The following is a 23,306-nucleotide window of genomic DNA, read 5'->3' as shown; positions in this document are numbered from 1 at the left end:
TGGCATCTCTTGATTTTCTATTTCCTTGAAAGTTGATATTTCCCTGGTCTTTTGAATGCCAGGTGATTTGTGGATCACACTGTTTTATTCTAAATATTTTGAGATTGTGGGTTTTCTTTATCTGTTAAGGAGAATGTTGAATTTACTTTACTTTCTTAAATCAGGAGATATATCATTAGTTTCAGCCCACAAATCTCAGCTCACAGAAGAGGACTCATCTCTAGCAGACCTGCTTTACAAGAGATATTAAATAAAATATATTTTACAAGAAGGAAAATGATATAGATCAGAATTCTGAATCTGCATAAAAGAGAACAGCATCAGAGAAGAGGTCAAAGAAGATAAACTAAGACATCTTATTTTTCTTATTCTTTATTGATTCAAAAGATAAAGGTGTGTTTAAAGTAATAACAGTAAAGCACATAGGTGGTTTATAGCACATGGATAAGTGAAATGAATGACAGAACTTCCATAAGAAACTGAGAGTGAAGATTTGGGAATACTCTGTTCTGTTACCTACACTCAGCGTAAAGCAGTACAGTGTTATTTTAAGTAGACATAGATTTGTTAAAACTTGCAGGTGTGGTAGCTCATGCCTGTAATCCCAACAAGTTGGGAGGCTGATGCAGGAGGATTGCTTGAGGTCAGGTGTTCCAGACTAGCCTGGACAACATAGTGAGACCCTGTCACTAAAAAAAAAAAAAAAAAAAAAAAATATTGAACATAGTGGTGTGCATCTATAGTACCAGCTACACAGGAGCCTGAGGAGGGAGGATTGCTTGGGCCCAGGAGTTCTAGGTTATAGCGAGTCATGATTGCACCATTACATTCTAGCCTGGGTGACAGAATAAGACTGACTTTCTCTCCCTTTCTCTCTCTGTCTCTCTCTCTCTTTATATACATATATATACACACACACACACACACACATATACATAAACATATATATATATTATATATTTGTGTGTGTATGTGTTTGTGAGTATCAAATTCTAGGGCAATAACTAAAATAATTTTTAAAATAGATATAATTGATAAGTTAATAGAGGTAATAAAATGAAACCATACTAAATGTTCAATTAAAACCATAGAAGGAAGAAAAAGGGACAAGAAAAGGAACAAGTACAAGAAAAAAAAAACAGTTACAGTTATCATAAATGCCAATCCAACTATATAAATAATCACTTTCATTGGGAATGGTCTAAACAATAAAAATAGATTCTCAGAAATTAATATAAAATCAGCAGCCAACTTTATGTCATCCCTCACCAAAGTTAAATACAAAGCCATAGCTACATTAAAGTAAATACAGAAATGTATACTTTGCTAAAACTAATCAATATACTTCTATATTAGATATATTAATTTCAGACAAAGCAGCCTTCAAATAAAGAAAATTTATGAGAAATGAACAGGCATTATATGATAAAGGAATGCTCTCTAAGAATATACAACAATCTTTTTCATGCATGCATCTAATAACAGATTGTGAAGATATATAAGCCAAAAACTGAGAGCATGGCAAGAAATTTTTTTAAATGCACCATTAAAGCTGTCAACTTCAGTATCCCTCTTTTAGTATTTGATAGATAAAAAAGACAGACTATCAGGATATATTTGACTTGGACAGCATTTTCAACTGACTTTGTCTAATTGACATTTATCAAATACTCCATCTAGGAACTGTATAAAAATTGTCAAACTCTCATGGAACATTCACCCATAAAACACATCCTAATAAATTTGAAATAATAGAAATGAGAAGAGGTATGTTGTCATATATAACAGAGTTTAAATGGGAATCAATAACAGACAGATAGCTGAAAAGTTCTCATTAATTTGGAGATTAAATAAGACACTTCTAAACAATACATGGGTAAATAGGTTTCAACAACAAATTTTAAAATATTTTTAACTGAGTAAAAATAAAATTGCAATTTATCAAAAATCTGTGTGATTCAGTAAAAATGGTACTTAGAAAGAAATTTATGACTTTGAATGCACATATTGGAAAATAAGAAGGTTCTAGTCTGCAATATAAGATTCCTCCATTGGAAACTAGGAAACAAAAAGTGATTTAAGCATAAAGCAGGCAGAACAATAACAAAGATGATAAAAAGAAGATAAATCAATGACATTTAAAGATAAAAGCCACAATATCAAAACTGATTCAGTGAAAAAATCACTAAAAGTGATAAATGTGTATTCTCGTTAACTAAGAAAAAAAATGAGTTTTTAAAAATAATTTCAAGTTTTATTTTCAATTCAAAGGGTGCTTGTAGAGGTATGTTAGATGGGTACATTGAGTGATGCTGAGATTTGAAGCACAAGTGATATTATCACTCAACTATTGAGCAGAGTACTCAGTAGTTAGTTTTTCAACCTTTGTCCTCTTCCCTCATTTCACCCTCTCATAGTCCCCAGTGTCTATTGTTGCCATCTTTATGTGTATAGTTACCAAATATTTAGCGCCCACTTATAAGTGAGAACATGCATCTGTTCCCACTTATAAGTGAGAACAGAACTATTCTGTTCCAATAATTTGCTTTGGATAGTGGCCTCCAGCTGCATCTCATGTTACTGTGAAGACAGGATTTTGTTTATTTTTATCACTGCAGATATTTCATGGTGTCTATGCATCACATTTTCTTTATCCAATCTGTAATTTATGGACACCTAGATAGATTACATGTCTTTGCTATTGTGAATAGTGCTACAGTGAACATGCTAATGTGTGTTTCTTTGGGTAGAATGATTTGTTTTCTTCTGGATAATAGTTGAATTGCTAGGTCAAATGGTGATTCTTTTTTAAGTTCTTTGAGAAGTCTACAAACTGATTTTCACAGTGGCTGAACTAATTTACATTTCCACCAACAGTGTATAATTGCTCCCTTTTCTCTGCAGACTTGCTATCATCTGTTGTTTCTTAACTTTGTAATGATAGTTATACTGACTGGTGTGAGATGATACCTTGTGGTTTTGATTTGCATTTCTCTGATGATTAGCGATGTTGAGCTTTTTTTCAAGTTTGTTGACCATTTGTATTTCTTGTTTTGAGAAGCATCTGTTCATGTTTTTTTGCCCACATTTTAATGAAATTATTATTATTATGTAATTATTTTATTAAATTATTATATTATTATTACTGTTTAAGTTCTTTACAGATTCTGGATATTTGTATTTCATTGGGTGCAGAGTTTGTGGATATTTTCTCCCATTATTTAGGTTGTCTATTTACTCTGTTTATGGTTTCTTTTGCTGTGCAGAAGATGTTTAGTTTAATTAGGTCCAATTTGTCAATTTTTGTTTTTTGTTGCAATTGCTTTTGAGGACATAGTCATAAATTCTTTCCCAAGGCAGATGTCCAGAATAGAGTTTCCTAGATTTCTTTCGTTCTTGTATTTTTAGATGTTACTTTAAATCTTTAATACATCTTGAGTTAAATTTTCATTATTGTAAAGGTAGGGATATAGTATTTTTCTGTATATGGCTAGGTAGGTAAATATCACAGCACTATTTATTAAATAGGGAGTTCTTTCTCCATTGCTAATTTTTGTTGACTTTGTCGAAGATCAGATAGCTATAGGTGTGTGACTCTTTTTCTGGGTTCTCTATTCTGTTCCATTGATCTATGTGTCTCTTTTCATGCCAGTGTCACGCTGTTTTGGTTACTGTAGCCTTATAGTATAGTTGAAATTCAGGTAATGTGATGCCTTCAGCTTTGTTCTTTTTGTTTATGATTGCTTTAGCTATTCAAGCTCTTTTTGGTTTCATATGAAATTTAGAATAGATTTTTCTATTTCTGTGAGAAATGACATTGGTAGTTTGATGGAAATAGCATTGAATCTCTAGATTGCTTTGGGTAGTATGGCCATTTTAACTATATTGATTATTCTAATCCATAGGAATAGAATTATTTTCCATTTGTTTTTGTCATCTATGATTTCTTTCAGCAGTGTTTTGTAGTTTCCTTGTAAAGATCTTTCCTCTCCTTGACTAGATGTATTCTTGGTTATTTTATTCTGTTTATGACTATTGTAGATGGGACTGCATTCTTGATTTGGCTGTCAGTTTAAGCATTATTGGTGTGTAGAAATGCTACTAATATTTTTACATTTATTTTGTATCCTGAAACTTAACTGAAGTCATTTATCAGTTCCAGGAACATTTTGGTAGAGTATTTAGGGTTTTCTGGGTATAGAATCATATCATAAATAAAGAGAGATAGTTTGACTTCTTCTTTTCATATTTGGATGCTGTTTATTTCTTTCTCTTGCCTGAGTGTTCTGGTTTGGACTTTCAATACTATGTTAAATAGGAAGAATGAGTGCGGGTATCTTTGTCTTGTTCCAGTTCACAAGAGGAATGCTTCAGATCTTGCCCTTTCAGCATGATGTTGACTGTGGGTTTGTATAAAATGACTCTTTGTATTTGAGGTATGTTCTTTCAATGCCTAGTCTGTTAAGGGAGAATACTTAATTTAACAATATCAGAAAGAAAGTGAAGACATTACTATTGATCTCATAGATATTAAAAGAATAATGAAGTAAGGAATACTATGAAAAATGCTATGCCCAAAAATGTGGTAACCTAGATGAAATGGACCAATTCTTGCAAAGAGGAAGACGATCAAAACTCACACAAAGAGAAAGAGATAGTGTGAACAAGCCTATAGTTGTTAAAGAAACTGAGTCAATAACAGTTTTCAAAAAGAGAGCACCAGGGCCAGATGGTTTTGCTGGAGAATTCTACAAATGTTTAAGAGTGGAATGACAGCAATGTCTCACAATCTCTTTTAAAAAAAATCAGAGGGAACACTTTCTAGATTATTTTATGAATCCAGTATTAGTCTAATACCTAAATTAGATAAATATTAACAGATAAGAAAACTATAGACTACTATTTACCATGAACATGGATGCTAATATACTCAGCAAAGTAGTATTATAACAAATCACATTGAATAATATGTAGGAAGAGTTAAACACTACAAATGGGGAATTTTTTCCAGGTACACAAGTCTATTTCAACATTTACAAGTCTACTGCTGTAATCTACCACATCAATATGCTAAAGCAGAGAAATAAGAAAATCCTATGAATATACTCAGAGAAAACATCTAACAAAATACAACATCCATTAATAACAAAAAATTCTAGCAAAATAGAAATGGGTGAAAACTTACTCAACTGGATAAACTGCAAAGATACCTAAAACATAATACTTAATGATGAGAAACCATTACTTCCTCCTAAGATGTGTAATAAGGTAAGGATGTCCTCTCTCATCAATGCTATTCAACATTGTACTCAGAGTCCTAACTTGCAATTTAAAAAGTAGTAAAAAGAAAAAAACACAGATTGAGAAGGAAGAAATGCTTTGTTTTATATAAAATTCCAAAGTATCAGTATGTTTAAAAAACAAAAAACATGCAACTAGTGAAGTATTGTGGTGACTATTGCAATATTTTGGATACAAGCCTAATATACAAGGCCAATTGCTTTTCTATATACCAAAAAATACAATTAAAATGTAAAATATTTTCTAAATTATTAAATTAGCAATAACATAAAAATAAATGTTTTGGTAAAATGTCACAAAATATGTACAGAATTTATATAAGAAAAGTAACACAACTCTGGTGAAAGAAATTAAAGATCTAAAAAGTGGAGAGATATTTCATGTGCATGGATTAGAAATACAAATATTGCTAATATGACAAGTATTCTCTATGTGATCCACAAATGCAATGCAATCAGAATCAAATTTTGGCAAGTAATTTCTTAGATATTAATAAACTTTTCCTAAAGTTTATATGAAAAGGCAAAATATCTAAAATAAGTAATGCTATGCTGAAGAACAACAAACCTGAATGACTCACAGTACTCAATTTCAAGACTCAAATAAAACTATAGTAATCAAACCAGCATGTTCCTAACAAAAGAATTAACATGTAAATCAATGGGATAGAATATTTAATAGAATAAATTTACACAAATATAGGCAAATAGTCTTTGCAAAAGAAATAAACGTAATTCAATGCAGAAAGGATAGTTTTCTCAAATAATAGCATTGCTAATATTTGACATCCATATCCCCTCACTCCTGCCTCCCACAAAATAATTGAAACTGGACACATGCTTATATCCTTCATAAAAATTTACTTAAAATGGACCATAGACCTAAACATAAAATGCAGAATGATAATGCTTCTATAAGAAGTAATAAAAGAAAATCTAGGTGACCTTAGGTTGGGTGATGTGTTTTTGGATACAACACCAATGAAAGAAAAATCTTAAAAACTTCTGCTCTGTGTAACACACTATTAAGAAAATAAAAAATAAGACACAGGAAAAGGGGAGCCAACATGGCTGACTAAACACAGCTAGGAGAAACATCTCCCACCAAGAGACCAAGACATCAGAAAGACTGATACATTCTGGGCAGATCTTTGGAGGGAAGGCAATGAGAGTGGTTGGAGGGAGGACACAGATACTGAGCTGAAGGAGAAAGTTTGGAATTCTGCATGGAGCTACAGAGCCCTGGGACTCATTCCAGGCCCTGGGTGACTAGTGGGGAAGGGGTGTGTTGAACAAGTGAGGAGTGCCCCTTTTCACCACAGACCTCTAGAATCCTGGCAACAGGAGCCTCCATACTCCCCATGGACACTTGAACTGTCAGGGAGGGATCCTCAGAGAGGCAGTAGGGGCAGGACTCCAGCCTATGTGGGTCCAGGAGAGTTTGGTGTAAGAACATTTACAGTTAATCATGGTCGGCAATGTCCATCACCCAAAGCTCACTATGCTCCTCTAAACTTTAGCCTCAGGGTGACAGTCAGACTTGAACAGATCAGGCCAGTTTTGCCTACTAGATAAGGCTAGTTTGATCTGATTGCCTCCCTGTTTAATGACTTCTTCCTGTGCCCTAGCCTGGCCATGCCTGTTTACAGGACAGCCTCAGATACCTAACCAGGGTGCTTCCTGGGTACCCTCATCAAAGTGTCTTTAGTGGAAGATTATTCCCAACCATAGGAGAGCTCCAGCAGGCAGGTCTTCACCAACACACACCAGCTTAACCTTACCCTTACACAGTTACGGTGTTCCCCTGCTGCTTTCCTGGTATGCAGTCACTCATGGCCAAGCCTCACTGCTTTGCCAGTGCACTCATGTGGGTGGACCTCAACTCTCTCTTTGTTTTTTTGAGATGGAATCTTCCTCTGTTGCCCAGACTGGAGTGCAGTGGCACGATCTCGGCTCACTGCAAGCTCCACCTCCCAGGTTCATGCCATTCATTCTCCTGCCTCAACCTCCCAAGTAGCTGGGACTACAGGTGCCCACCACCATGTCCAGCTAAGTTTTTTGTATTTTTAGTAGAGACAGGGTTTCACTGTGTAAGCCAGGATGGTCTCAATCTCCTGAACTCATGATCTGCCCGTCTCAGCCTCCCAAAGTGCTGGAATTACAGGCATGAGCCACCACGCCTGGCCAGATCTCAACTCTCTTATCCTACATGAGCATGTGTGCATGAACCTTACCATGCCACTGCCAATGTGAGCACACCCTGCTGTGCCCAAACTACTGACACACAGGCACTTGGTTATGCTGCCATAGCCAGCATGAACTTTTGCACAGACACTGGCAACCTGGCCTCCTCAGGCCATGGCTGTCACTGGTGCAAATGCACACATGGATCCTAGCACCTCCCCCACCAATAAATACCTCACTCCTACTGTGACCAGAAATGAGTTCACAAAGGAATGCCACAGTCCCTTTCCTGCTGGTATACCACCCCAGCTGACATGTGTGCACCCTGCTTGGCTGCCATGGCTTCTGGCATGTGCAAGCAAGCATAGATGCACTGCCACCACCTTGCTGAGTGTTGTGGTCAGTGGACCAGGAATACCTTGTCATCTCCAGTGTAGCAGATTTTCTAAACTTGAGAGGCCAGAGAAAAAATCAGCTCCCCAGAGTTAGAGCGTAAAGAACAGGATTGCTGAGCTGAGCTTTGAGCCTCTGAAATCTTCCAGAAACAAAGTCAATCAACTTGACCCACCATATACAATAATCAAACCTTCAAGGACATCAGAGAAGATGAAAGCAAAAACCTTATCCACAGGACCACTTCAAAGGCTAAAGGAATATAGCCCACACAGTTGAGATAGAACCAGTGCAAGAACTCTGACAACTCAAAAAGCTGGAGTGTCTCCTTACCTCCAAATGACCACACTAGTTCCTCAGCAATGGTTGAAATGGCTGAAATGACAGATATAGAATTCAGAATATTAATAGGAACAAAGATTATCAAGATTCAGGAGAAAGTCGAAACCCATCTAAGGAATATAAAGAATACAATAAAACAATACAGGAGCTGAAAGACAAAATGGTCATTTTAGAAAGAACCAAACTGATCTGATATACCTGAAAAACTAACTTCAAAAATTTCATAATATAATTGGAAATATTATCAGAAGAATTGGCCAAGATGAGGAAAGAATCTCAGAGCTAGAAGACCAGTTCTCCAAAATAATTCAATCAGGCAAAAATAATTTTAAAAAGTATAAGTAAGAATGACCAAATTTTCTAAGTATGGGATTATGTTAAGAGACATTAACTTATAACTTAATGTATAACTATTTGTTATCCCTAAAACAGAGGAAAAGAAAGCAAGCAACTTGGAAAACATATTTCACAATATTATCTGGGAAAATGTACTCAACCTCACTAGAAAGGCCAATATTCAAATTCAAGAAGGCAAAGAACGCTTCCAAGACACTATAGAGGACAACCATCCCCAAGACCATCTGATCTTCAGATTCTCCAAGGTTGAATTGAAAGATAACATGTTTAAGGCAGCTAGAGAGAAGGGGCTGGTAACCTACGAAGGGCACCCCATCTGGTTAACAGTGGAAATGAGGGCCTATATTTAGAATCCGTTTTTTTTTTTTTTTTTTTTTTTTTTTGAGATGGAGTCTCATTCTGTCTCCAGGCTGGAGTACAGTGGTGTGATATCGGCTTACTGCAACCTCCACCTCCCAGGTTCAAGTGATTATTCTGCCTCAGCCTCCTAAGTAGCTGGGATTACAGGCACACACCACCATGCCTGGCTAACTGTTGTGTTTTTAGTAGGGATGGAGTTTTACCGTGTTGGTCAGGCTGGTCTTGAACTCCTGAACTCGTGATCAGCCTGCCTCAGCCTCCCAAAGTGCTGAGATTACAGGCATAAGCCACTGTACCCCACCATATTCAGCCTTCTTAATGAAGAGAAAGTCCAACCAAGAATTGAATATCCAACCAAACTAAGCTTCATAAGAGAAAGAAGAAATAAGACCTATTCAGAGAAGCAAATGCTAAGGGAATTCATTACCACCAGACTGACCTTATAAGAGATCCTTAAAGGAGTGCTAAATATGGAAAGTCTGTTAATGGCCACCACAAAAACTTATGGACATAAACCGTTGACACTATAAAACATGTACACAATTGAGTCTGAATAATAATCGGCCAACAACACAATGACAGGATCATATTTGCATATATCAATATTAACCTCGAATGTAAATCTGCTAAATTCCCCAATTAACAGGCACAGGGTGGCAAACTGAATAAGGATGCAAGACTATATGATGTTTTTAAGAGACCCATCTCACATGCAGTGACGCCCATAGATTCCAAGTAAAGAGATGGAGAAAAATCTACCAAGCAAATGGAAAACAGAAAAAAAACAAGGGTTGTTATTCTAACTTCAGATAAAATAGACCTTAAACCAACAATAATTAAAAAAAGACAAAACAGGGCATTACGTAATGGTAAAGGGTTCATTTCCACAGGAAGACCTAATTATTCTAAATATATAATACACACCCAACACAGGAGCACCCACATTCTTAAAATAAGCTCTTAAAGACCTATGAAAAGACATAGATAACCACACAATAATAGTTCAAGACCTCCACACCCACTAACAGTATCAGACAGATCATCGAGGCAGAAAACTATCAAAAATATTTGGGACCCAAACTTGACGCTTGACACAGTGGATCTGACAAACATCTACAGATCTCTCCACCAAAAAACAGCAGTATATACATTATTCTGATCTGTACATGGAACATACTCTAAGATAGACCACACTATTGGCCATAAAACAATTCTCAGCAAATTGAACAAACACAAAATCATCCCAAACACACTCTTGTACCACAGCACAATAAATATATAAATCAATACTAATACTAAAAAAGTCACTCAAAATCATACAATTACATGGAAGTTAAAGAACCTGCTTCTGAATGACTTTTGGGTAAAAACTGAAATTATGGCAGAAATCAAGCAATTCTTCAAAACTAATAAGAACAAAAATACAACACAGCAGAATCACTGGGATACAGCTAAAGCCGTGTTAAGAGGAAAGTTTATATCACTAAACACCTACAGCAAAAAGCTAGAAAGATCTCAAATTCACAACCTAACATCATACCTAAGGAACCAGAAAAAAAGACCAAACCAACCCCAAAATTAGCAGAACACAAGACACCAAAATCAGAGCTGAACTGAAGAAAAATGAGAACCATAAAAAAATCAATGAATCCAGGCGTTTGTTTTTTGAATAAATAGATAAGGACTGATAGCCTGCTAGCTAGACTAATAAAAAAGAAAGGTAATCCATATAAATACAATCAGAAACGACAAAAGGGACATCACTATCAACCACACAGGGAAAAAAAAAAAAAATCTCAGAGACTACCACAAATACCTCTATGCACACAAACTAGAAAATCTGGAAGAAATAGATAATCCTGAAAACACACAACCTGCCAAGACTGAACTAGGAAGACAATGAATCTCTGAACAGATCAATAATAAATTCCAAAACTGAATCTATAATAAAACACCTAACAAGCAGAAAAAGCCCACAACCAGATATAGTTACAGCCACATTTTATTAGATGTATAAAGAAAAGCTGATATTGTTCTTACTGAAACTATTCCAAAACATTGAGGGACTCCTCCCTAACTTATTCTATGAAGCCACGATCATTTTGATACCAAAACCCAGTACAGACACAACAGAAAAAGAAAACTTTAGGCCAATATCCGATATGGTTTGACTGTTTCCCACCCAAATCTCACCTTGTAGTTCCCATAATCCTCACATGTAGTGAGAGGGACCCAGTAGGAGGTAATTGAATCATAGGTGCTGATCTTTCCCGTGCTGTTCTTGTGATAGTGAATAAGTCCCATGAGATCTGATGGTTTCATAAAGAGCAGTTCCCCTGCACATGCTCTCTTGCACGCCACCATGTAAGAAGTGACTTTGCTCCTCCTTCACCTTCTGCCATGATTGTGAGGCTTCTTCAGTCATGTGGAACTGGGAGTCCATTAAGCTTCTTTTTCTCTTTTTTTTTTTTTTTTTTTTTTTTTGAGACAGTCTCGCTCTGTTGCCCAGGCTGGAGTGCAGTGGCCGGATCTCAGCTCACTGCAAGCTCTGCCTCCCGGGTTTACGCCATTCTCCTACCTCAGCCTCCCCAGTAGCTGGGACTACAGGCACCCGCCACCTCGCCCCGCTAGTTTTTTGTATTTTTTTAGTAGAGATGGGGTTTCACCGTGTTAGCCCGGATGGTCTCAATCTCCTGACCTCGTGATCTGCCCGTCTCGGCCTCCCAAATTGCTGGGATTACAGGCTTGAGCCACTGCGCCCGGCCGCTTCTTTTTCTTTATAAATTGCCCAGTTTTGGGTATTTCTTTATAGCAGTATGAAAACGGACTACTATGATATCCTTGATGAATGCTACATAAGTCAGCAGCATTTCTATACACCAACAATGTCCAAACTGAGAACCACATCAAGAAAGCAATCCCTTTCACAATAGCCAGAAAAAGCATAAAATATCTAGGAATACAGCTAACCAGAGAGGTGAAAGATCTCTGCAGTGAGAATTACAAAACACTGCTGAAATAAATCAGAGATGACACAAATAAATGGGAAAACATTCGATGGATGAGAAGAACAAATATCATTAAAATAATCATGCTGCCCAAAGTAATTTACAAAGTCAAAGCTATTCCTATCAATCTAGCAATGTCATTCTTCACAGAATCAGAAAAAAATTGTTATAAAATTCATATGGAACCAAAAAAGAGCACAAATAGCCCAAAGCAATCCTAGTGAAAAAGAACAAAGCTGTAGGCATCATACTATTTGATTTCAACCTATACTATAAGTTACAGTAACCAAAACAGTACAGTACTGGTACAAAACCAACGCATAGCCTGTGTTAGCCCCTTTTCCCACTGCTGATAAAGACATACCCGAGACTGGACAATTTACAAAAGAAAGAAATTTAAGGAACTTCCAGTTCCATATGCCTGGGAAGGCCTCACAATCATGGCAGAAGGCAAGGAGGAGTATGTCACGTATTACATGGATGACAGCAGGCAAAGAGAGAGAGATTGTGCAGGGAAACTTCTATTTTTAAAACCATCAGATCTTGTAAGTCTCATTCACTACCATGAGAACAGTGCAAGAAAGACCCACCCCCATAATTCAATTGCCTCCCACACGGGGTTCCTCCCACAACACGTGGGAGTTGTGGGAATTACAATTCAAGATGACATATGAGTGGGGACACAGCCAAACCATACCATAGACCAATTAAACACAAGAAAGAGCCCGGAAATACAGCTACACATCTATGATCATATGATCATTGACAAAGTTGACAAAAACAACTAAAGAGGAAAGAACTCCCTATTCAATAAATGGTGCCAGGATAACTGGCTGGGGATATGCAGAAGACTGAAACTGGACCCCTTCCTTACACCATATAAAATTATCTCAAGATGGATGAAAGGCTTAAATGCAAAACCAAAAACTATAAAATCCCTGGCAGATAACCTAGGATATACCATTCTTGACAAAGACCCTAGAAAAGATTTCATGACAAAGATGCCAAAAGCAATTGCTACAAAAACAAAAATTGAAAAATTCAACCTAATTAAACTAAAGAGCTTTTACATATAAACTATCAACAGAGTACACAGAGAACCTACAAAACGGAAAAAAATATTTGCAAGCTATGCATCTGACAAAAGCCTAATATTCAGCATCTATAAGGAACTTAAACAAACTAACAAGCACAAAGCAAACATCCCCATTAAAAAGTGGGCAAAGTACATGAACAGACGCTTTTAAAAAAAAGGCACACATGTGTGGCCAACAAACATATGAAAAAATGCTCAGCATCCCTAAATATTAGAGAAATGCATGTCAAAACCACAATGGGACCGCATCTCACACCAGTACGAATAGCTGTTATTGAAAGGAAGTAACAACAGAGGCTGGCAAGGTTGCAGTGAAAAGGAAACACACAGTGCTGGTGGGAGTGTAAATTAGTTCAGCCACTGTGGAAAGCAGTTTGGTGATTTCTTAAATGACTTGAAGCAGAATTACAATTTACTCAGAAATCCGATCGTTGGATATACCAAAGGAATTAAAATCATTCTATCATAAAGACATATGCACGTGTATGTTCATCACAGAACTATTCACAATAGCAAATAGATGGAATCAACCTAAATGCCCCTCAGCGGTGATTGGATTAAAAAATTTAGTACATATACACTATGAAGTAGTATGCAACCATAAAAAAGAACAAGATCATGTCCTTTCCAGCAACACAGATGGCACTGGAGGCCATGCTCCTAAGCAAACTAACACAGGCACAAAAAAACAAATAGTGCATGTTCTCCCGTATAGGAGGAAGGTAAACATTGAGCACACATGAACACAAAAGTGGGAACAGACACCAGGGCCTACTTAAAGGTGGAGAATGGGAGGAGGGTCTATCTATAGGATACTATGCTTATTGTCTGGATGATGAAATAATCTGTAAACTAAACCTCCATGACACACAATATACCTATATAACAAACCTGCACATGTACCCCCAGAACCTAAAATCAAAGTTTAAAATAATAATAATACCTACCAAATGCTGGCAAGAATATGCAGCAACAATAACTCATGCATTGCTGGTAGGAATATAAAGTGGTTCAGTTATTTTGAAAGACAATGTAGCAGTTTTTTTTTTTTTTTTACAAAACTAAATGTAAGCTTACCATTAGATCCAACAATTGTATTCTTAATTATTTCCTTCAATGAGCAAATCTATGTCCACACAAATCCGCATACAAATATTTGTAGCAGCTTTATTCATAATTGCCACAAATTGGAATGAGCCAACATGTCTTTTAATAACTGAATGAAAACAAAACAAATTCTCATGTGTAAAAATTTTAAAAAGCAACAGACATGGAGAATATATTGGCAAAACACATATCTATTGAAGGACTGGTATTAAAAATATAAAAGAATAGCCAAAACTTAATAATAACAAAACAAACCATTTTTAAAATAGGTAAAATTTATGAACAAATATCTCATCAAAGAAGATAAAGAAATATCATATAAGGATATGAAGAGATTCTCAATATCGTTTGACAGTAGCAAGTTACAAATTAAAGGCAATGAGAAACCACTACACACCTATTAGAACAGCTAAAATTCAAAAATCTGACAATGCTAATAATTGGTCACAATATCAAGCATGGCAAAATCTCATTCAATGCCAATAGAAATATAAAATAGTACAGCCACTTTGGAAGACAATATAGCAGTTTGTTATAAAGTTAAACACAGACCTACCCAACTATCAAGCAATCACCTTTTTCGGTATGTACAGAAGTGATTTAAAAACTTGTGTCCATGTAAAAACCTAAGAATGGGGATTTTCTTCATAATTGCCAAAATATTGTAAGGTACTAAGATTTCACTTAATAGATGAATAAACAAACTATGGTACACTCACACAATGGCATGTCTTTCAGTGATAAAAATAAATAAGCTAGTAAATGATGAAAATATATAGATAAATTGTAAACATTACTAAGTGAAAGAAGCCAATTTGGAAAGATTACGTAACATATGACATCAATTTTTGATGTTCTGAATAAAACAAAACTGTAACAACAGCAAAAATATTGGTGGTTGACAAGGAGAAAGATATGGAAGGTTGAATAAAGCACAAAAAAATCGTTAAAACAGTGAAACTCTTTTATATGACACTGCAATGTTGAACACATAACACTGCATTTGTCAAAACCCTTAGAACTTTTCAGCACAAAGAGTGAACATTATATTTGCAAAGTTTAAACAAAATTATTTAGGATGTGAGAGGACACCAAGGGAGAATGCAGAATGTGACAAAACAATGTAACTTAACTATAAATATATGAAGCAATGGTGAAAAGAAATGGTGCACACCTAAGAAACTCTGATAATCAGTAGAGTCTATAAAACTAAAGACAAAAAATGAGTTGGTAAGTGTGTGTTTCCCAATAATATAGTTTGAAAATTCTAAAACCACTATGCCTGTATCTCAGAATTGAATAATTAAATTAATAGATGCCCGACGTTGGAGGCCAAGTTTCTTCAGCTTGAAGTGGAACTTTTCAGATCAAGAAGAGGAAGATGCTACAATGTTCCATTGGTAATGGATTAGAATTGTAGACAACAATATGAACTGATGCTTAGGTTACTATAGATACATATGGTTATATATAGATATATGTATGTATGTGTCTGTCTATATATATTCATTTTTTTGCTCTGTCAGCTGAGAGGGCTTAGAAGCAATGACACTACAGTACAAATGACCACATCTAGTACCCAAATTCTGATTTTTAATACCATTCTCCAGTAAAATCAGGAGCTCATTGGAGAAATGGTTAATGCTAGAAGAAAAATAGGAAATATATAATATGATCCTGGACCATCTTGTGGCCTCAGAAAATAAGATAAAGAGAAGGAAAAACTCCTACAATGGCAGAGATATATCGAAATTTCTAATGGCCAAAGCTGGAAGAATTTGAGCAACAACGTAAATAAGTCTTATATTATAATCCAAAGTATAAAAAAGATCGCCATGAATCCATACCAGTATAAATAAATAAACAAATAGGAAAAAGATAAATCTCCTGTCTTGAAGGATTACAAATTATTTATGCACATAGTCTACTCTTAAAAAGGTAGGACATAACCCTGTGGTTCTTAACTATGGACTGTGCATGGTTACTTTCTTCTAAAGAGTAATGCATGTTAACAGGAAAAAAAGAGTAATTTTACGAAGGAGAAAACTGATAAGCACTACATCTGCCAGGTGGTAAGGTTAACATCAACAATGATGTGTCATGTTGATATGTACTCTTGATGCTGTATAATGAAACAGGATTTTAGATCTGTGATCTTGCTCCAAAATCTCCAATCACCCAGTGTAACAATGTGAGAAACATCAAACAAATGCCAGTTGAAAGATAGTCTACCATATTCCTGACTAGTACTTCTCAAAACTGTTTGTTAAGATAATCAAAAACAAGGAAACTCGGATAAACTCTCACAGCCAACAGGAACCTAAAGAGACATGATAACTAAATGTAACCTGATATTGTGGACTAGATCTTGAAACACATAAAAAAAAGGACATTAAATAAAAATGAGTGAGTTAATAATAAAACACCTGGTATAGAGTATATTGATCAAATCAAAATTTAAAGACTTAAATACAAAACCTGAAACTATGAAACAACTAGAAAAAAAACACTGGGGAAATGCTTCAGGATATTGGACTGGGCAAAGATTGTTTTGAGTAAGGCTTCAAAAGCATAGGCAACAGAAATATCTCTGTACTATATTCATGTTTTTTTTTTTTGTAAATGTAAAATGATTGTAAAATAAAAAGCCGATTAACAGTAAATTGTAGTAGTAATTTGGCAGTGAGATAGTTTTGTGTCCCAAAGTTGTTTTCTCTCTCAATGACTTTTAGATATTGGCAATTTCTTTTTCAATTTTAATTTTTATACATTTAGGGGGTACAAGTGCAGTTTTGTCACATGGATATGTTGTGTGGTCTTTTAGTCTGGACTTTTAGCATAATCATCATCTGAATAGTGCATGTTGGTTCCCCTTTAGATAATTTATCATCCCTCACCCTCCTCCCACTCTCCGACTTTTCTGAATCTCCAATATCTATTATTCCACTCCCTATGTCCATGTGTATACATTATTAGCTCCCATTTTTAAGTGAGAATATATGGTATTTGACTTTCTTACAATAATGGCCTCTAGTTTTCTTCATGTAACTGCAAAAGACACAATTTTATTATTTTTTATGGCTTGACTAGTATCCCATGATTTATTCCAATTTTTCTTTATCTAATCACCCATTGATGGGCACTTAAGTTGATTCCATATGTTTGTTATTGTGAATAGTCCTGCCATAAACATACAAATACAGGTATCTTTTTGATATAATGATTTCTATTCCTTTTGGTAAATACCCAGTAGTGGGATTGCTACATAAAATGGTAGATCTATTTTTAGTTCTTTGAGAAATCTTCATATTGTTTTCCACTGAAGTTGTACTAATTTACATTCCTGCCAACAGTGTATAAGTGTTCCCTTTTCTCTGCATCCTCCCCAACACCTGTTATGTTTGATTTTTTAATAATAGACATTCTGACTAGTATGTGGTGCTATCTCATTATGGTATTAGTTTCCATTTCTCTGATAATTAGTAAGGTTGAAAATTTTTTCATATATACTATAGAATTTAATTAAATCCTTTATGGCTTCAGAAACAGTGTTGTGGGGCTTTTCAATGAGACTTTTATTTATTTTCATTGTATAATCCCAAAGATTAATTTAGGCTAAATGGGGTAGGGCTGGGTGGCAATGAGCAATGAATAGCCAGGCACCGGGTAACTTTCCTGGATGCATCGATAACTTTATGGCTGACTCAGCTACCAGTAACCAGGTGATGGTGGGAGCACATATAGATAGGACTGTGAAAGATTTGGAGAGTGAGTCACAAACTAAATCAATCCCTGTCTTTGGAACTCCTTAGATTATGGGCCAAGGTCACTAGAGGCTTTTAAAAGTTACATTACAAAACAAATGACAAAGATAAATGCAAAATGGCTGGTGGTTGAACAAATTCCCTTATTTTACTAATGTGGAATAGAAAAAAAAGGAAGGATTTAACTCAGAGCTAAATTTAACCATGACTGCATTGGGCCACAGCTAAGTTAAACTCTCCTAGACTTACTTCTCCAAGTGTCCGGTTCCTTAGGCCACTGTGCCATGAGTCATTAGTCAGCACTTCAGACAAATGCAATTTACAGGATAATTTAAAGTTATCAGGAGCAGCATAAAAACATTAAATAGAAAGCCAATCAAATCTTCATATTCCTTATTTTCAGCATGTGTGACAAGAATGTTTCAAGAGATAGTCTATTGAATCCATTGAGATGTCTCATAAGTAGGCTGTGCATCCATGCTAATTATAGAGCTTATCATACTCCCCAGAAAATGTGCAATTGTAACAACCATATTTATTAAAATATGCCTTTCTCTCTCTCTCTTTCTCTGATAGCTGTATGTTTCAGAAAAAATAAATAGCTAATTCAAAATCTTGGCATAGTGAAATGCAAGAAACATAGGATTCTGGAGGTTTTTCAGTGTTTTGAGCATAAAGACTAAACATGCCACAGGAAAAACTGTAAATAGAGTGAGGCTTCACTTAGTTCTCACTGATTAATTTTCCTGGTCATGGTAGTCAATCATTTTAATCTGAACCTCAGTCTCATTTTCTGTCCAATAGAGATAAGAATCCATGTCAAAAACCTAACTCTCCACATAAAATGATGAACAGGAATAACCTTTTTTGATAAATATCAAAATGGTTTATGCAGAAATGATTCTGAATTAAGTTACAATAATTATTAACAATACCACCAAAACAAAACAATGGCATGGAAAACTTGATTTGCCTAGAGAGCTCACTTGGTTCAGGCTAGAGCCCAGATTCTGAGAATAATCCAACACAATCCACTTAGTTTTGAGTAAAGTACAGGATTGACTCTACATACCCACTTTGTTCCAGAAGGACAAATGTTTCCACCATCTACTTGCTGAAAATGCATTATCAGCAAGAATGAAAGGTATCACAAGTTAAATAAGGGAGAGGAGTGCTCATTCGTACCCCCTGTCTCTCTGTGGAATGGCTTGTCCTTTCTTTGGTCCTCCTGCTAAATCCATCTTATTTCCTACTCCTTTTTAACTCTTTATTTTAGCCAAGTAGATCTCATCAATTACTCCACTTTCACTGCTCTGTATGAGCCTGGACATCCCAGGCTAATATCCTCTCATCAACAGTACTGTATTAGTCAGAGTTCTTTAGAGGGACAAAACTAATTTTATATATATGTATATATATGTGTGTGTGTGTATGTGTATTTATTAAGTATTAAATTACATGATCACAAGGTCCCACAATAAGCTGTCTGCAAGCTGAGGAGCAAGGAGAGCCAGTCCGAGTCCCAAAACTGAAGAACCCACAGTCCCATGTTCAAGAGCAGGAAGCATACAGCACGGAAGAAAGACGGAGACTGGGAGAGTAGGCCAGTCTTGCCTTTTCACATTTTTCTGTCTGCTTTATATTCACTGGCATCTGATTAGATTGTGCCCACCAGATTAAGGGTGGATCTGCCTTCCCCAGCCCACTGACTCAAATGTTAATCTCTTTTGGCAACACCCTCACAGACACACCCAGGATCAATACTTTGTATCCTTCAATCCTATCAAGTTGACACTCAGTATTAACCATTACAAGTACCATTTGCTAGTTGGAACTGACAATGTCGTTCTTTAAGCTCCACCCATACTAAGCACACCTGGCATGCTCATACCTCAGTGACTTTGCACGTGCCTCTCTTCCTGGATTGGAGCATCATCCCTCTACCTGTTCATTTGGAAAATTCTTATTTATCCCTTAAATCTTAGTTCTGTGTTTCTGCAAAAACTTCCGAGACTCATCCAAGTCAACTGCATGAATCCATATTGCTGCTTTCAGTAACACTCATTTACTATGTGTTTCCTCAGCACAATACACATTTTCATCATTTTATCTTCTTTCACTTCTTTGTAAAGCTTTGTCATACAGCTTATCAATACATATACTGACCCCTTTTATTGAGGTATAACAGATACTAATATTCTGCACATATCTAAAGTATACAATATACTTTAATGAGGTAAGATTGTGACCATATTCATCTAATAGATAACTGTTTAATAAAAATTGTTTAATCTCAAAAGCTGGTATCATTTATTCTTAATTTCATTTTATTTTTTGGCTTTATCAAAGTATAATTGACCAATAAAATTTGCATGTATGTAGGATGTAGAGTCTGTTGAATTTGCATTCCATGCCAGTCACTGCAGAGTGGGTATGCCAAACTGAGTAGATTATCACCCTTGTTCTTAAAGGGCTTACTCTATGGTCCTGGTAACAGAAGTGAATTTTTACTTTCACAAAATATTATCCCTTGACTATCAAATCTTGTCTGTGTACATAGTTCAGAACAGATGGAGAGCTATCCTCAGAAACAGCTCATAGAATGAGAGGCTAGAGATCCCAAAGGCCCACCAGAGCCAGAATAAAGAGTAGAGGTTTGCACATGAGTGCATCAAGTCATCAGGTGACATAAATGAGACCAGGAGTACAAAGTTATACCTAAAGTCAGAAGGAGGTAGTATGTGGAGGCTGGATCAGAAGTGGGAAAGTTAGGCTGTTAGCCAGAAGACCCAAATTAAAGGAGAAAAGAAAGATGTACACAATGGAATTGACTGGGAAGCTCACGAAATTCAGTTCACATATATACATACACATGCGAGTGCATGCTATCTCTGTGTGTGTGCACACACATGCACATATATAGGTCATACATAAATATACATATAGAAAAATCAATGCACTTCTCAGTCAAGTCTTGTGTGAAAAAGATTCCATGGGGCTTCACAATAGCAGCTGAATGTTTGGATGCCCAACACTTATATCTAACTGACTTTAAATTAAACCTATAACTCTCCCTGTCCCAGTATAAATATATCCAGCCCCTCAACTTAAAATTCAGTGCAACCCAGAATGGCTATGTAACTTTTATTCTATGCCTCCTTTCCAAGTGTTACTCTTCTTTCTTATCTTTACCAACTCATTTTATTTTAAGTGCATTCTCAAGTTTTTCCCTCATAATGTTCTTCCTGTCCTGATTACATTCCTCCTTGTTTCTTTCTGGCATATTAGACATCATTCATACCATAACACTGGTCAAAATCCTCTGTTAATGCTTTCTACAAACCCTCTAATTACAACTTTCCTCTGTCTTCCTTCTGTCTACACATAGCACTGAATGTTCGGACCACACATTTTATCAGTTGGTTATAGACAGTTTACTGCAGAGCATGTTTATTCCAAACCATCTTATATTTATTGCCATTGAATTTGTTAGTTTTCCTCAACAACAGAATTTATGGGCATCTAAACTACAGAAAGAGCATCTCAACAGTGTCTCCCATAAGAGTGTGCCTAGATTCTTCTAGAGTCCTTGTTGATCACAGATTTTTAATAATCTTATATGCTTCCTTGCATGTGTTGATGATAGTTTGGTGGTGGACCCCAGGCTTTCTCTTGGTCTCCAGACAAGGAGTTCTCTGCATCCACAGAAAAAATGAAAGTAATCGGCAAGAAATGCAAGTTAAAGCAAGGTGGATGGACCTTGAGTGAAAACAGGAAGATTTAGGATACCTGTGGAAAGACAAGTCAGCATTATATAGAGACGAATTAATACTTTGGGATTAAACTGTCTGTGAAGGATAGAAGCATGGCAGACTAAAAATAGGCACGAAGTAATTCAGAAGCTAATCAGGCTGTGTCACAGATAAAATTAATAAGTAAAAAAGTTTTAACAAGACATTAGCGGTCTGAACAGCCCAGAAGGCCTAGGGAGGGAGACAAGAGTATTATGGCTGCAGCATTAACATCACTGTTATTAGGTCGGTGATGATTAACAGTACGTCGTCCCAAAGGAAGCAAGGTGAGCCTTCATAGGACAGCACTATGTCAGGAGATGATGGTCTCAAATTGGACAGCAAAGGTGAACTATCTGTCAGGAGGGACATCACATGCAAGGACACAAAAATGGGGCCATATTAGCCTGCACAGAAATAAGAATTACACCACGAGAAAAAAACACAAGTAATATAAAGTCAAAGTGACACAGAGATTTGTGAAAAACAGCCACACCTGTTAGTCCTTGGATTCCACTCAGCTCATATCTTGGGAATATTAGTCCAATGCTTCTTTTGGGTCAACCCCATTCAGATTTCATGATAAGAAATGAATTGAATCTATGAAGCAGAAAGCCAAAGAACTTCATAATTGCTTCACCCAGGTAACTATGGGAATATTTTATATCAGTTTCTATCAGGATAAATTGATAAAAAGCTTTTGAATTTTGAGTCTAATGCTATGTGCTTTGAAAAATAAAAAGGGAAACTTAAGCCTGTCTTTCAACAGGAGCTTAAAAGATAATGGAAGAGGCAACTCCAACACAGATTAAAGACACTGCCAACTCAGCATATAACTGGTAGCAGCTATGTGGAATTGTGAACATAAAGTCATTTGGAAGATGAGTATACACTGTTTTTTCAATATTCAAAGTGAGATGAATTGATTAGTGAGGAAAATTTGTCCAGTGACGAAGATTTTGAGCATCAAGAAAGAGGATACATGATTTGATAAGAAGAAAATAGTGGTTCATGCTTTGCAGATTGAAAGGCTGGATAAAATTCTGAAAGTTTACCTGTAGTCCCAGCTACTTTGGATCCTGTAGTGAGAGACTCACTTGAGAACAGGAGTTCAAGGCCATCCTGGGGAACATAACATCACTTCCTGTTTGGGATAGTTGGATATACATTCCTAAAAATAAAATGCTATATTATTATATCAGAAAGTTTTTGGATAAAAGTTACAGAAACCTGTTTAAAAGTGGCTGAACTCATAAGGGATGTTTTACACAACACAGAATCTAGAAATGTAGCATCTTCAGGCCTCCTACTATAGGACTCTGACACTGTTTCTTTGTAAACTGTCTCAGCAATGCACCATTTTGTATATGCACTTAGTTTCCTTTCCTGCTTTTTAACATTGTTAAGAAAAGTGCAAGCTGCAAAAGAGAGAGAATCTTACTTCTAAAGTATCTCTCTTAGGGAAAAGGAAATCCCTTCTAAGAGTCACCCAGAAAACTTTTTCAGAGAGTCAGTGGTTAATTCGTACATTTCTATACTGAAAAATAGTATGAAGGATAGTATTACCTGCTGCTCTTAGATGAAAAGGAGCCCTACCCATAGGG

The 23,306-nt window shown here is 35.9% G+C and overlaps 1 long non-coding RNA gene across 1 annotated transcript in view; it reads right to left on the bottom strand.

The window, feature by feature from the left end:
- Positions 1–23,306, bottom strand: part of LOC106994462 (uncharacterized) — a 137,036-nt gene that overhangs the window by 38,884 nt on the left and 74,846 nt on the right. The window contains exon 3 of the long non-coding RNA XR_013408247.1: positions 22,758–22,873. This is a non-coding gene — a long non-coding RNA (uncharacterized LOC106994462). The remainder of the gene's footprint in view (positions 1–22,757; positions 22,874–23,306) is intronic.

Source organism: Macaca mulatta, chromosome 18 (assembly GCF_049350105.2).
Source record: "Macaca mulatta isolate MMU2019108-1 chromosome 18, T2T-MMU8v2.0, whole genome shotgun sequence".
Taxonomy (NCBI): domain Eukaryota; kingdom Metazoa; phylum Chordata; class Mammalia; order Primates; family Cercopithecidae; genus Macaca; species Macaca mulatta.
The sequence above is the reverse complement of the archived record's forward strand: the minus strand, read 5'-3'. Positions and strand labels throughout refer to the sequence as shown.